We start from the raw sequence: 15530 nt of genomic DNA, 5'->3' as shown, positions 1-15530 counted from the left end.
CTTCTCCCTGTGGTTAGGACTCAGGATTCCGTGTCTCAGCGGCATCCCCGTGGGCCCCTGGGCCGTGTCCCACGGCACCTGGCATCCCCAGGCCTTTTTATCTCACAGCTGAAAGTCTGCACGTTTGACCTCTCCCCACTCTCTGCCTCTGGCACAGGGTCCCTCTCCTTTTCTGAGTTTTTCAGGTTTTTTAGATGCTGCGTGTCAGTGAGATCACACAGTTTGTCTTTCTGTCTGACTTATCCCACTGAGCATGACGCCTTCGAGGTCCATCCACGGACAACCTCACTCTTTTTTTTTTTTTTAAGATTTTGTTTATTGATTTGACAGACAGAGATCACAAGTAGGCAGAGAGGCAGGCAGAGAGAGAGGGGGAAGCAGGCTCCCCACTGTGCAGAGAGCCTGATGTGGGGCTTGATCCCAGGACCCTGAGATCATGACCTGAGCCGAAGGCAGAGGCTTTAACCCACTGAGCCACCCAGGTGCCCCCAACCTCACTCTTAATGACGAGAGACAGCTGTGGTACCCATTCCTGGCGCGTGCGCACCCGAGACACGGGGGAGCAAAGCCCACCGGGCCCCTGCGTGCTGCGGAATACGGCCATTAAAAATGATTATGCAGACCCACGTTGGTTGATATGAAAATGTGCACAGTGTATTAAGTGGGGAAAATTATTATCCTATGACTCTTCTTATCGAGGTTTACAAAAAAATCTGGAAGGATTCACGGCAGCATCGGGAGAGGTGATCTCTGGGACGAAACTGCAGGTGCGTTTCCCTCGTCCGTGATGCTTTCCTGCCTTTGCAGTTTCTTTCAAATTAAAATACAAGCGATTTCAGGGAATGTGTTCATTGAACTTTCTTTTTTTTTTTTTCACTGAACTTTCTTGAGACGGTGTCCCCAATGCAGGCCACCCCCACGGACTCCCTGCGGGCCGCCCAGCACACCGCATGGCCCCGGGGTTGTCCAGTCCTCAGGAGCTGACAAACAGCTGGGCTACGAGCCCCTCCCCACTGCGGGCAGCCAGAAGCCATCACACACGAGTGTCACCTGTGCCTTCCCTGAAGGTGGCCAGCAGCGCGCTAAGTGCCCCAGCACCCCACAGACCCCGCTGCCCAGAAGAGTCACCTTCCCAAGAGGCCCCTGGCTTCTTGGGACCTCGGCGCACCTGGTACGAGGTTTTTGGAAGCAGAGGGAGGGATTGATAACTAACCCACTTTTTCACTTTTTAAAAAGGTATGTTTTTTGTGTGTGTGCCATTCTGTAGGTTAGATCCCCAGTGCAGTCAAAATATGGGACCTCCTCACCACCCCAAAATTCCCTCCCAATGCTTCACCAGCCTCAGCCTCAGGCCACGGAGCTTAGAGAACGCACGCCCTGATTCCCTAATCTCGCTTTCCGGAGCGTCATTGTAGCGCCCGGCATTTTTGGCCTGATTCTCCCTGTGCACACGGCGCTGGCGATCCCACGCGGCAGGTGTCCCATCCCGCTGCCGGCAGCCCTGGGCGTGCTCAGCCGCCGTGCGCTCACCCGTCCCCAGCGGAAGGCCTCAGCCGTTCCCGGTTCCTCCGGTCACAACCCAGCCGCTGCGAATGTTCGAGGACGGGTTTTCAAGTGAACGAGCTTCTTCCCGCCCACAGGTGCGTCTCCAGGCCCGGGGTTCGTGTGTCTGCTTGTAAAGGCGCGTGTACCGGGTCCTGGGCTCCCTCACGCTTCGCTGCGGGCCCAGCAGACGTGTCTTCTGGCTCTTTTCAGCGGTTCCGACAGTGGGACCTCCTGGCAGCTCCAACTGTGCTCACGCGTGTTCACGGCTGGCGAGGGCCCCCCCCCCAACCCTCCCCGTCGCCCGGTGTCCATTCAGATCTCAGGCCCGCACGTTACATGGGGTGGTACGTTTTCTCATTCCAGACTTTGTTTATAGATTCGGAAGAGAAGCCTCCCCAGGAACGGGATCGGCCCAGATCGCCCCCGTCCGCGCTTGGCTCTCCTCGGTGCCGCCGTCCACGCAGGAGCATGCGTGTTGGGGAAGCTCCCGCCTTCTGTCATTTGTGATCTCGGTGTCCCACCTGAGAAATCTCTACCAAACCCAAGGTCGCAAAGATTTTCTCCTGTTTTTAACTGGATCTTTTAAAAAAACATTCCTGTGGGTGTTCAAAGTTAATTGGAGAGTTTGTCGGGATGGAGGACGTCGCGACAGCTATAACCGAGGGAAAACCTATATTCATGTCAGATATGAGACCGTTGTTTCCGCAGCACATCAGGCTTTTGATTTAGGTATGGGACGTTCAGGGACCACAGGAGAGAACCTCGGGCTGGCTTTGAACCCAAGCAGCTGACAGAGGAAGCCGGGCCTGGTCTGCGGGAACTCCTGCCATCCGCGTCCAGACACCGCCCTCTGCTGCCCACCGAGCGAACAGCGCCGCGGTCCCCACAGCCCGCCGGTCTGCCCCGCGGATCCTGGGGAGCCCACACCCGTGGGCCAGGAGGCAGGGCTGGGATCCCAGCACCCAGTCCCAGACGGGCTCTGCTTCACCCTCGTGTCCTGGCTCAGCGCCCCCCGTGGCCTCCCCCGCAAGCAGGAGCCCACGGATGGTTCCCTGTAAGGCCCCCACCAGGGCAGAATGAACGCAAGCCTGCACGAGCGGAAGGATGCCAAGCCCCCGGGAGCTCCTCCCCCAGGACCCAGCCCTGGAGAAAAGCGGAGTTTTCAATTCAAACAAGATTGAAGAAACTGGCAGCATCCGTTGACCCATTTACTGCAAGTCTCGTAATTAAATCTAAAGAAACGATGCTAAACATTGTCAACATTTCGCGTAAAGACTCCCTATACCGATGTGTGACAGGAACACCCAGAAACGGCAGAGGTGCCCTCTCGTGTTGGGTTGGGGGGGGCGGGTTACTAGGTTGTCACTGAAAATAATGATACAAAAGATTCTGAAATAATCAAAACCAGGATACGATGTTGTATCTATAATTTAATCAAAATGTGTAAAAAATACATACAAAAATAAGCTGACTGATGATTCTAGGGAGGTGGGAGAGTGACATCTTTCCTCCTGTCTCCCAGTCATGGTGACGGTAATGGGATGCACGTAAATGCCTCAGGAACGCGTGGCCCCCAGAAGGTCACAGCCTGGACTGAGCCTTTCACTACCAGCCCAGGGGGCCTCGCTCATTCCAGGGAGGGGCCGAGAGATTGTCCTCAGTGTCCCCAAGAGACCGAGGTGCCTCTGAGTCGTGGAAGTTGGTCGTCACCCAAATACACACATAGGACAGTGACTGTGACCCTTGGGTCCCAAGGCTGACAAGGACCAGGGGGCTCTCCCTGGCTCTGTGGATGTGGGTCAGGATGGTACACGTCGTCAGCAGGACCCATCGCTGGAGGCTTGGAGCTCGAGGCAGTCTTCCGCCCACCTGGCACGGGCGCCCTGCCTGGGACCCCGGACGGGCCAGGAGGAGGTCGCGCCCCTCCAGGCCCCACTCCACAGCTCCCCCTGTCCAGTGCGGAGTCCCAGAGCCAAGGGAGAGCTTCCGGGCTACAGGCACTCCAGCCCCATCTGGAGGGATGCACCTGCCCGCAGGCTGATGCGGGCGGAGGGAAGAATCGTGGGCTTCACTGGGCTCCCCGAACCCCCCGAAAACACTGGTGTGCTTTCATTCTTGCTCAAGAGATACCAAAAATACACTTCCGATTGAAGCCACTCTGTTAGAAATGCGCTCCCCTTCCGCGGGGAAGCCCACCGCCAGGCGGCTGAAACGGCTACTCGCTCGTAACTCGAGGTGCTCCCTTCATCCTTACTCTCTGGGAGGAAAAGGCTCTTGCCTGGATCCAGGTGTAAACAATCCTACAGGCTCGCGAGAGGCGTGTGTGGCAGCAGGGGCCTCCAGGGTGTGTCTCTGGGTGTCGGGAACTTGGTCAGAGGGGTCGGTGACATTGGAGGGACCCCCACGTGGACAGTCAGGAACAGTGTCCCTCTCTTAATGTCAGCCGCTCCACAACCTCAAGCCCTCCCCCTTGCCGAGGAGACGAAGAGGTTCCAGGGGGCGACGTATGGGCATCCTTGGGACTTCCACTCCACCAAGCGCAGGGCCACTCTCCAGTCTGGTCGGGGAGGGAAGGAGTGGAGACAAGCCTCCCTGGGCGCGTGTGGACCACAGCCTGGGTGTGGACCCAGCCCGGGCAGAAGCCGCAGATCAAGATGGCAGGTGTGGACCTAGAGGGGAGAGAGGCCGGGGGCTCTGCGGAGTCAGCACCGGATATTTCTGAGTGATCGGATGCTCGTCCGGGTCAGCCAGCCGCACCTCAGTCAGGCCTGTTAGTGCTGAAAATGATTCAGAACGCAGCCCCTGTGACCACAGGAGCCGGTGGGGATAACCCTCAGCCACTGGACCAGGCAGAGGACCAACCCGGAGTCCGCACGAGGACATGGTGGGCTCAGGGCCAGCCCCCGGGGAGGGGTAAGCAGTGGCTGTCGGGGTCCCTGTCCAGGTCTCGGGTAGGCCCCACGACGACACCACAGAACCCACGCCTCTCTTAGCCATTGCCGCTCGGGGGACAGGCACCATGATCCGCCACACATGAGGAAGAGCGGCCAGCCAGGAAGCCACCGTGACCCCCGCAACAGAACCGAGGACGACCATTCCCAGGCTCCAATCCTCCCCGGACAGCGGATGAAAGGTTTACGTGGACAGACCAGCGAGGGGGAGAAAGTCGTCTCTACTGACAAGACACTGTTCATCATGACGTAACCCAGTTGCGTGATGGGAGAAGATAATGAGCCCAGCTCTCCTCCTGGGCACTGACTGACCCCAAAGAAGCAAACAGAGGGGAGAAGCTACAAAACTGAGAGGGTTTCACTTTGGCCATTCAAGCCCAAGGAAGAAAGTCTCTATGTGTGCAAATTTCTTAAAAGAATGTTTCTGACCTGTGTCAACTTTCCAGAACAACTAATGAGTGCCTGCAGGAGGCGTGGCTGCTCTGACAAGGCCTCTAAGAGGCATGGAGGACCGGCCGCGGCTCTGCACAAAGGCCAGGCGCCTTCCCGGTCGGGGGTGAGCCAGAAACCAGGCTGCCGGCAGAAGACCACGGGCTGGCCGACGCTGGGACAGCGGGGCTGTGGGGGCTAAAACACCAGCGGCCTTCCAGCACTGAGACCGTCACGCAGAGAAACAGGCCAGCGGGACATCTGTGCAGGTGTGTACACACACGTGCAGAGACAGAGAGAGTGTGTACAGGATTGACTCAGGCAATCCCGGAGGCCGGCACGGCAAAGTCGACACCGCAGACAAGCAGGTTACAGACCCAGGGACAGTGGAGGCTGCAGCCTGGGCTCAAAGGCCATCCGCTGGCAGAATTTCCTCTTCTTCAGAGGAGGTCAGTCTTTTTCTTAAGACCTTCAACTGATAGGATGCGGCCCACCACATGACGGAAAGGAATCTACTTAATGTTTACTGACTTAAATGTTAATCTCATCCAAGAAACACCTTCGCAGCAACTGCTAGACTATTATAGAGAATACGTAGATCGGACCAAACATCCAGGTACTGTGGCCCGTGACAGTGAGCACTGCAGAGGCCTGACAGAGGGGACCCCAACAGCAGAGCACCACGTGAACACACATGAGAGCTCACTCTTCCACCCAAAACCCAAGAGGGACTGTCCATACGGCTCCCAAGGAAGGGGGTGAAACAGGGAGACGCATCTCCAGGTAAAACAGACCTTCTGCAGGCGGCACACAGAGCAGGACCCAGGCGGCGGAGGGAGGCACCGTGATCCTTGGGGACTCAGCTCATGTTGCTAAACACACCAACACCTTCCCCAGGAATGTGTGAGCATGATGCCCCTCAAGCCAGAATCCTAGAGGGATCTCATCTGTTTTCTTTCCTGGAATAAGCAATATGGTGTTTGAATTCACATGGAGAATGACTAATGTCTGTAAACAGCCAAGAATGTTTTCTTAACAGTGAGATGGGAACCAGCCGATCTGATGTGAAAATCCCCACCGGCCAGTGGGATCCTGGCCGGCGGGGCACCTGGGGGCTGGCCATGTGGTTACGGCCATGCAGGCAGACTGGGGACAGCAGAGACAGTCAGCGGGAGGTGCTGGAGGGTTTGGCCAGGAAAATGGAAATCCAGACCCTGCGTCCCACCACACATAAAAATGGGCTCTACGGGATGAAGATGTAAAGTGTGGAAATACTGAAAGGTCAGAAACCAGTCTGTATCCCTGGGAGGGGAGAGGCATTGCCCTAGAAGGAAGGTGGCCAGGAGCCACGAAGGAATTAGGGCTGTCCTGTGGGCTACAAGACTTTTCTTCTCCGTTACAGTGAATGTCCCTTACACGGAAGAGTTCGCACACTGACAGAAACGTCCAACAACAGCATGAAGAGCATCCCCCGAGGAGACGTGGCCACCGGTGACGAGACAAGGAGAGGCCCTCCCACCCAGCAGGCAGGCGGTGCCCAGGACCTGGACATCCGGCCAGCCCAGGTGACCGGGCGTCTTGGGGGGCGGGGGGTGCTGAGCAGAGAAGAGACCGGTAGTCAGAGTCAGGGACCCCCAGATGAAACAGATCCAGCAGACCCACTGGGCTGTCCCACCACCGTGCACGAGACAGGGACTGTCGCCATCCTTGGGCTCTACCCACGTCCGGGGACCGTCTGGTGACCCAAGGAAAAATGTCCGGGTCCCTAAGGTGTTCACTGAGAGGGTCCCCGGCCCAGGAAAGGGGGTGGTTTCTGGAACCAATTTCCAAGACTGTCCCATCAAGAAAGAAGAGAAATGTCCCTGAGACTCCGTCTGGGCAGCGACGTGTGGGCCGTAATCCTGACCGTCAGGTGCCCCCGCCAGCCAGTGTCAGCGGGGCCGTCCCCAGCAGCTCTCCACACGGTCCCGTCAGCCAGCCAAGGTGAAAACGCTTCTGACAGCAAGTTCCATCCCAAGAACCTGGCACGCTCCCAACACAAGGGGATTTTTTTTTTTTTTTTTTAAGCTAAACCAGAGGACGGAGCCGACGTCTGCACATCTCGGATGATCTGCCACCGCTCGTCCTTCCCGTTAGCTAATTCCTCCTCCTTTCCAAGACGCCAAGCAGCTCAGGGCCGCAAACGCTCCTGGTCCTCCTCCGAAACAGAGCTGCCCCCGGCTAATGCTCGAACAGGTGCCGTCGCCGTACTCTTGATAAATGACATTGCGCTAATAACACACTCATGACTGCCCTAAAGAGTGAAATTTCCTGGAGTTGCAGAGGGGAAGACAAACACCGCGTTTGAACACAGCGACTCCTGAAGACGGAATTGGGGTGCCCCCCCCCAGCTCCCAAGCAAGGTCGGCCCGCAGGCCTCCGTAGCTGAGCCTCCCTCCCCCCAGCCGCTCGCAGGCAGTTTGGGCACAGGACACAGCGGTGATGCTCTGGGGAGCCCCACCTCGGATCCGGCCGGAAAGTGGGGACATAGTTCCCACAAGCCACACACGCCCTCGCATGCTTGAGTTTCCAAGACATTGTCTTCTCTGATTGACGTCCTTATGAAAACCACTCATAATATTCTATTTCCTTAATGTCCAATTAAGGCATTTTCAAATAAGCAAACTTGCGGTGAAAATGTAATGTCATTCTTGTCACCAAGGGTCACCCTGTTTCATCCTGAACACTACATAAGGGACCAGCTCCAACTGGCCTCCTTTCCCGCAAATCTGAAACGGCCCAGGCAGAGCCCCAGAGCGACCCTCCTCCCCACACTGACACCCCGCCTGGAGGGAGTCCCATGGATGGTGTCAGATCCTGGGCAGGGGGACAAAACAGCTGTCCCTGGCAAACAGAAGGACGCCCTTCCAGACGCGGCACCAGACTTCCTCAGCACGGCCACACCCGGGGTGTCCCCGGGGCAGTGACGAGATAGGAAGGCCCCCAGGACAGAGCTGAGGCCCTCTGGAGCCCTGTCCCCGTGGAGAGTTTGTTTGCAGCCGAGCTGCTCCCATAGGAGCCTGTGTCCCCACCGCCCAGCGAGCATAGCTCAGAAAGAACCCTCGGACCCCGTCTCAGCCTCCCAAGTCCGGCTGTCTTTTTGAGAGAGAACATGAGCGGGGAGAGGGGCAGAGAGAGGGAAGGAAGAGAAGCACACCCCCCACTGAGGGCAGAGCCCGACACGGGGCTCGATCTCACGACCCCAAGATCATGACCTGAGCTGAAATCAAAAGTCGGGCTCTCAACCGACGGAGCCACCCAGGCGCCCCAGGCCCAGCTGTCTTCTGAGTGTGTCACTGGGCCTCTGACCTCTGCTGGCCCGGATGTGGACAGTGGCCTCCCCGCCTCCCCGGCCCCGTCCCTGTCCCCTGCTGTGAACCGGGCTCTGGTTTGCAGTAAACCCCTGCAGTTTACTGCTCAAAGCTCAAAGCCCAGAGTCGTTCTCGGGGTTCAGTACGTGAGCCCCACTCGGCCTCCTCCGGCCTCCTACGCCCAGCGCCCCCGCACGGCCTTACCTCCTGGCGTGAGAGCTGCCTTGGACGCGGGGTCAGCCTTGGGAAGTGTGTGTCCTTCTGCACGAGCGAGTGGAGTTACGCGGGAGATTTTCCAACGTCCTCTGTCGGTTCCCTGGGCCTGGGGCCCGCTCCGAGCGTCTGGCAGCACGCCGTCTCCGGGAGACCGCTCGTCCAGCGGCTCTGCTGCTTCCGTCTCCCGGTACGGCCAAGGGTCTCCAGAGGCCGGGGACAGGGCAGGAACGCCCACCTGGAGGTCAGGTTTGCAACTAGACGTCTAACGGTGCAGAGAGATGAAAACCTGCAGGTGAGTCAAAGGGGAAAATGAAGGAATCGGTCCAGCCCTTCCTAGGCAGTGTGGGGCTGTCACCAGAGTGGGCGCAAAGGCCACATCAAAGCCCTTGACGCCCCACCCCAGCTGGGCTTGTTCTAGGCAGGGAGCAGGAGCCCCACAGCAGGCCCAGCGTCAGAACCCCTGGACCCAGGCCGGCGGAGCGGGGGTCACCTCCTTCTGCCTGAGCTCCGGGCTGCTCTGCCTGCCGTTCTGGGACCTTCCAGGCTGGTGTCAGCCCCCAGCCAGGACCGTGAACCTCCTTTGTGGAAAGCTCGCGTCGACAGACGCTCCCTGTCTGGGGTGTTGTCGATGCCCAGCCAGGGGCTGCCCTTGTAGCTGGGAGCACGGGACAGACTGCAGGCCTGCCCACTGGGCATTCAGCTCGGCCTGGGGGCTCTGATGGGGGGCCACATTGCTGTCCCCAGGTCCCAAGTGGGGGACCCACAGCCAGCCCTGGGCTGAAACGGACATGGAAGCGCGGCCAGGTGGAACTGACCAGTCAGTGGCCAGTGGCCCGGGGACGTGGCTGCCGGGGAGACTTGAGAAGAGCCCCACAGCTCTGCCCCTCACTCTGGGGGTGGCTGCACTAGACCCCATCCCCTGAACTTGGCGCTGGGTCCGGCGAGGCCTGGGGACCGGTGCACCAGAGAGGGACTGAGAAGAAGGGGCTGAGGCCAGACCCCCATCCTGGGACGCAGTCCTGGGCACCCACCCCCAGGTGAAGGATGCTGAGGACCCAATGGGGTGCGTGCACAAGGACTCTGTAAGTTCCCAAGAATTAAACAGATGCTGGGGTTGTTATCATTATTACTATTGGTACTTCTCAAATTAGCTACCATATTCCGTGATTGCGCAGTGCGTCTGCGCGGAGCCGACCGGGGCGCCAGTGCTCCGGTGCGCACCATCTTGCCGACCTCAGCACTAATTCTTGCCTTTTCTCTCCTCGTTAAATCCTATTCCTGGAGCTGTTATTAGCTCCCCCGTCTCTCCCCTGATTAGACAATGACCCAGGATCACTCATGTCGCTGTTTCCATTTTCATTCCTCCCGCAGCCCGAGGTACCCCCTTTGGCAGAATCTGTGTTGGCCGCTGGTGCTGACGGACGAGGCAAGCTTCACGAAACCGTCCCCGTACGTGTGCACACAGTGTGCTCTCACGCCAATTATTGAAAGCTTGCAGTTTTCAGGGGGGAAAAAATTCACTTTTACGAATAATTAGGTTGGGATTTGATCTTCCCGGCAGTGAAGAACAGAGGAACACTAACGACTCCCATTCTATCAGCCAAATCCTTATCTTGAAGGTTGAGGGAGGATTGGGAGTGACTTTCTGGCGGCCGGCGGGAGGCCCTCCTCCAGGTGGTTTCTTCTGACCCGGGTGGAGGCCACCTCGTTAGCCTGTGGGCAAACACCCAAACGAGCCTCGAACTCAAGCATCTGCCCCCACACGCCCCCCTGCGGATTTGCTGACTCGTCCTAGAACGCCCGACTGGGTGCCGGACAGGCCAAATGCTGCCGTGCAGGGTTTATAAGCGGGTTCGAGGTCGAGGCGGGTCAAGAGCAAACACATAAGCCACGTCAACCACGAGCAGGACTCGAGAGACATTGCTCCAAGAGGGAGACAAATGGCCCAGAAGCGCATGAGAAGATGCCCCACATCACCGATCATCAGGGAAACGCAAACCCAAACCACAGTGAGATGTCGCCTCGCATCCATCAGGTTGGCTGTTACCAAAACGGTAGCAACAACCAGAAAACAAGGGCTGGTGAGGATGTGGAGATACCGAAGCCTGCGTACGCGGGCGCGGGGATGTCAAATGGTGCAGCAGAAGGAGTGTGGTGGTTCCCCAAAACACTAGAAACAGAGCCATATACACATTCCTAATCCCACCTGTGGGCGCGCACCCCCAAGAGCCAAGAGCAGGGACTCCAACACGTATCTGCGACCCCGTATTCACAGCAGCATGGCTCAGGGGCATGGGACAGGGACCCGAGCACCCAGCACAGGTGAGGGGATGAAGGACGAGTGTCCTGTAGCCTTGAGAGGAGGGACAGGCTGGCACCTGCCACCACGTGGAGAGGCCCCAAGGGCCTAATGCTGTCTGAGAGAAGCCAGCACCGAAGGACCAGGAGTACGTGCCACCACCGTCGTGAGGTGCCAGGAGCCATCACAGTCTCGGAAACAGAGAGAAGCCGGCGGGCGCCAGGGGCAGACACAGGGGCGGGGGCAGAGCTTTGTCCGGGAGGGTGAGAGGGGACTGGGGTGGAGGCTGGGGCTGGCTGCGGTACTCGGGGACATGCTGGTCGCTGCGGAGCTGTTCATGTGACATGGCTAACATCGGGGCTCCTGGGTGGCTCAGCCAGTTAAGTGTCCAACTCCGGGTTTCAGCTCAGGTCATGATCTCAGGGTCGTGAGTTCGAGCCCTGCATTAGGCTCTGTGCTCAGCATGGAGTCTGCTCGAGATTACTCATGCTTCCACACGCGGGCACGCGCTCTCTCTTTCCCTCTCTCTCAAATAAATAAATAAATCTTTAAAAATGGTTGAAGAAGGGTGCCTGGGTGGCTGGGCTGGTTAAGCGCCTGACTTTGGCTCGGGTTGTGATCTTGGGATCCTGGGATCCTGGGATCGAGTCCCACGTTGGGGACGGCACCACGTTTTGAGATCACAGCCACATACACAGACAGCCTCTGTCGGGCTCAGCCGGTGTTGGGTCCCTTAATGCCACAGAGCAGAGCGGGGCCTGGCAGCCCCAGTCCAGGCGGCCCTGCCCTTTCAGACAGAAGAAAGCACCCGTTTCACAGTCCTCTTCTGAAAAGGTCTCCACCTAAGGGTGGTGAATAGGTTCTGCACCAGCCAGAACGGAGGGGGAACCCCGTTAGGACTCTTGAGATAACGGGAAGAACAGACGGAGACGGCAAACAGCCTTCTGGACAGGTCTTTGCGTTTCAAGTCCGGGCAGAGGGACTGACTTCCCAGTGCCTGCCCGTAAAGCAGAGCCGCTGCCACGGGAGGCTGGGGGACAAGACGACTCGAGGTTTCTTGAGGAACTGAGGACAAATGGGGATACGAGACACACACATCTGTGATAATAGCCACGGCCAACTTTGCCCTAATCCTAATTACCGGAAATAAAAAACATTTAAGGGGAGTAGGGGAGGACACTGCAGAAAGGATGAACTTGCCAGCCGGGAGGCAGTGCTCATTCTGTGGCGTCTGATCTCTGGCTGGCCCTTCGAGGTGGCCCAGTTCTCCCAGCATGCACAGCGGAGGCCTGCACCCCCAGTCCTGGCATTCTCCCAGCATGCACAGCGGTGTCCTGCCCCCCAACCCTGCGATTCTCCCAGCATGCACAGCGGTGTCCTGCCCCCCAACCCTGGGATTCTCCCAGCATGCACAGCGGTGGCCTGCCTCCCCCATCATGGCATTCTCCCAGCATGCACAGCGGTGGCCTGCCTCCCCCATCATGGCATTCTCCCACCATGCACAGTGGTGTCCTGCCCCCCAACCCTGGGATTCTCCCAGCATGCACAGCGGTGGCCTGCCTCCCCCATCATGGCATTCTCCCAGCATGCACAGCGGTGTCCTGCCCCCCAACCCTGGGATTCTCCCAGCATGCACAGCGGTGGCCTGCCTCCCCCATCATGGCATTCTCCCAGCATGCACAGCGGTGTCCTGCCCCCCAACCCTGGGATTCTCCCAGCATGCACAGCGGTGGCCTGCCTCCCCCATCATGGCATTCTCCCAGCATGCACAGCGGTGGCCTGCACCCCCAGTCCTGGCATTCTCCCAGCATGCACAGCGGTGGCCTGCACCCCCAGTCCTGGCATTCTCCCAGCATGCACAGCGGTGGCCTGCACCCCCAGTCCTGGCATTCTCCCAGCATGCACAGCGGTGGCCTGCACCCCAAGTCCTGGCATTCTCCCAGCATGCACAGCGGTGGCTGGACTCTCTCCAGAGGCGGGATTGCAGGCCGACTGCCAGAGGCTTCTGTAAAGAGGGGCGAGGTCTAAGTGCCCCGCTACAGTGCGCCACACAGTACTATAGCCTCACGTAACTCTCACATCTAGATTCAAACTCGTTAAAATCAGGTAAAACTTAAAATTCAGCTCTTTAGCCACACTAGCCACATTTCAAAGGTTCCATAGCACCATGTAGCCAGTGGCCACCCGGACTGGACAGTGCAAACCTAACTTTCCATCTTGGTAGGCAGTTCTGCTCACAGAGTTCTCTTAGGGGTGAAACCATGATTCTGACCTCAGGGCCACAGCCCCCCAGTCTGGGTAGGGAGGTCACACCGAGGAAGGATCGCTCCCCACCTACACAGTGGCCCCAAAGCAGTGAGCAGCTCCAGAAGCAAGAGAAACTCGGGAGGGCCCCCTCCCTGCCACGTGCTAGGGGATGTTTCCAGAACGTCCACCAGTGCCTAAGCAGCCGATGACCTCAGAGTCATGTTGGTGTCCTGGGAAAATGGAGGGCAGCTGGCTCAAGAGAGTGGCGTTGCTCGTGCTTGCCGGGGGTCAAGCTCAGAGCCACAAATCCACATTTACTGACGAAAGATCTAGTATCACCCATCAGAGCCATGGGGTTCAATTTACGCTCCTGAAGCCCTCCTAATTGCTTTAACTGTTGTGCCAGAAAGTTTTCCTTTCGCATTCTATTAAAAGTGTTAAAAAGCTGTATTTAAGACCCAACCTTGCCATTATGTTGAGCAGACTGAATTAATCAACACCAGGTCTGACTCTGTTCAACAGAAGAAATTGAACTTCTGTTAATTCAACTATTTTAAAAGTCAGAACCGATGAACACTTAAATACTGTCCAAAATGAGCATATTTAATTTATGGCAATAAACACGTGAGCTCATTACCTGCAAAATCCCCTGCTGGGGGGTGGTAAGGAAGGGAAGCGGGTGGGCCCCCGCGAGGCCCGGGGAGGGGTTGGAGGGTGTAGGAGCGTGAACCAGAAGAGCACCGAGGGGCACATGCGTCCTCACGTGCATGTTCACAGAGTCGCCTGAGAGCAGTGCTTGAAAACACGGCCCCTCCCATGAACGTAGGTCCCCGTGTGGTCATGCAGGTGAGACGTGGAGGGAAGCCCAGGGTGGCGGTGGTCTGCACAGACCTCTGTGGGGCCTGAGGGTCTCTAGGACACAGGGTGTCGGGCACTTTCCACGGCTTGGCTCAGTGTCTGCGATGCTGCTTCTCTCTGCCCCCAGACGTGACGTGGAGAGCATCCTTTAAAGGTAAAACTGAGCCTTAAGCCTGAAATCTAAATCCGTTCCCTGGCATGAAGTTCTAACGCACTCAGACTCTCACATCGTGAATACGCACAAGTCGGCTTAGATCAGAGGCCTGAGTGGCTCCAACCAGGGAGGCTGTCCAGTCTGGGGGCAGTGATGGAGGTGGAAAGGGCAGGCCTGCCCAGGCACAGGTCTCACACCCATCTGCCTGTGGGGTCAGAGCCAGGAGGCAGCCAGGGAGGCTGAGGCTCTGGAATGCTGAGCTACTCACCCTAAATGACGGGGCCCGGAGACCACGCCCTGCAGGATGACACCTTACCCAGGCCTGCTGGAGCTTTCTCCAAAGGCAAGGGCAGGTCAGCTCGCCCCACAGGGATCTAGGGTGTGGTCTGGAGCTGCCGACACAGAATAGATCCCACAAGTTCTATTCAGTATTTTTCTTTAAATTCCTACACGTCACTCTGTAGGACACTCGTTCGTTTTACTATGGAACACAATGTTTGATTAGCTGCCACAGGGTCAGACGGCGCACGCTTCTCTCCAGGTGCGCCATATGCTTCTGGGACATTTGCAAGCCCGGGAAGCCGTCCAGCCCGAGCAGGGGGGACCGAAGTTCGCACGTGCAGGAGGACGCTCGGCCGAAGACACAGACTTCCTTCCGCGCGCACCTGTGGCATCGGCGTGAGCCCAGGGACAGGGCCCTCTTGCTCGCTCGGGCCTCCCGGGTCGGGAAGCAGAGGCCGCTGCGGTCCCATGTGCTGCTGGGCACGTGGCGGACGGGCCCGATCTCACCCTTGCCCTGGGTGTCCAGCTAACAACAGGGACAGGGCGCCGTTCCGAGCCAGCGTCTCAGTGCTCGCTGTTCGGCAAAGGCACCCAAATTACTCATGCGTTGTTACTTAATTACTCATGCGTTGTTACTTAATATAATTTAGGGAGACTCATTTTTTCCATTTTCAATTCTTTTCTCCACGACTCTGATATATTAGTCTAAAAGGACAAGTGTTGAAATGTTGAGCATGAAATGAGCTCCAAATTAAAAAGAAATGAATCTTCAGGTCTAGCAGTAGAAGTTTCTGGAAACCTATTTAAAATCTGTGTATTTGGGATATCAGACAGTTGGGAGATGTTAGAGAAAGATGGCAAAATTGAGTGAGTCACCTCACGGTCCCTAAAATTGTCTTCTTCCTAGGAACTCTGCTGACACCACAGGTGACCTCTCGGGCACCAGCAGCTCGCTCCTGCCGCCGCCCGGTCAAAGCCCCTCACCTGCCGCTTGCAGACAGGGGCAGCAGGGGCGCCGGTAGGCGAGCAGGCCACAGCGTGCGCGTGGGGACGGCTCCGTCCTGCCACGTGTGCTGGCACCTCCTGAGCACCTAGCATGGGGGAGACCGGGGCCCCAGGGTTCACAGGCGGGGGCTTACTCTGGGGTCCGCCCACACCCACCGCCGTGGAACGGGGGAAGTGAAGACCCACCCTCGGCC

This window comes from Martes martes (genome assembly GCF_963455335.1).
Source record: "Martes martes genome assembly, chromosome: 14".
In the NCBI taxonomy this organism is placed as follows: domain Eukaryota; kingdom Metazoa; phylum Chordata; class Mammalia; order Carnivora; family Mustelidae; genus Martes; species Martes martes.
The sequence above is the reverse complement of the archived record's forward strand: the minus strand, read 5'-3'. Positions refer to the sequence as shown.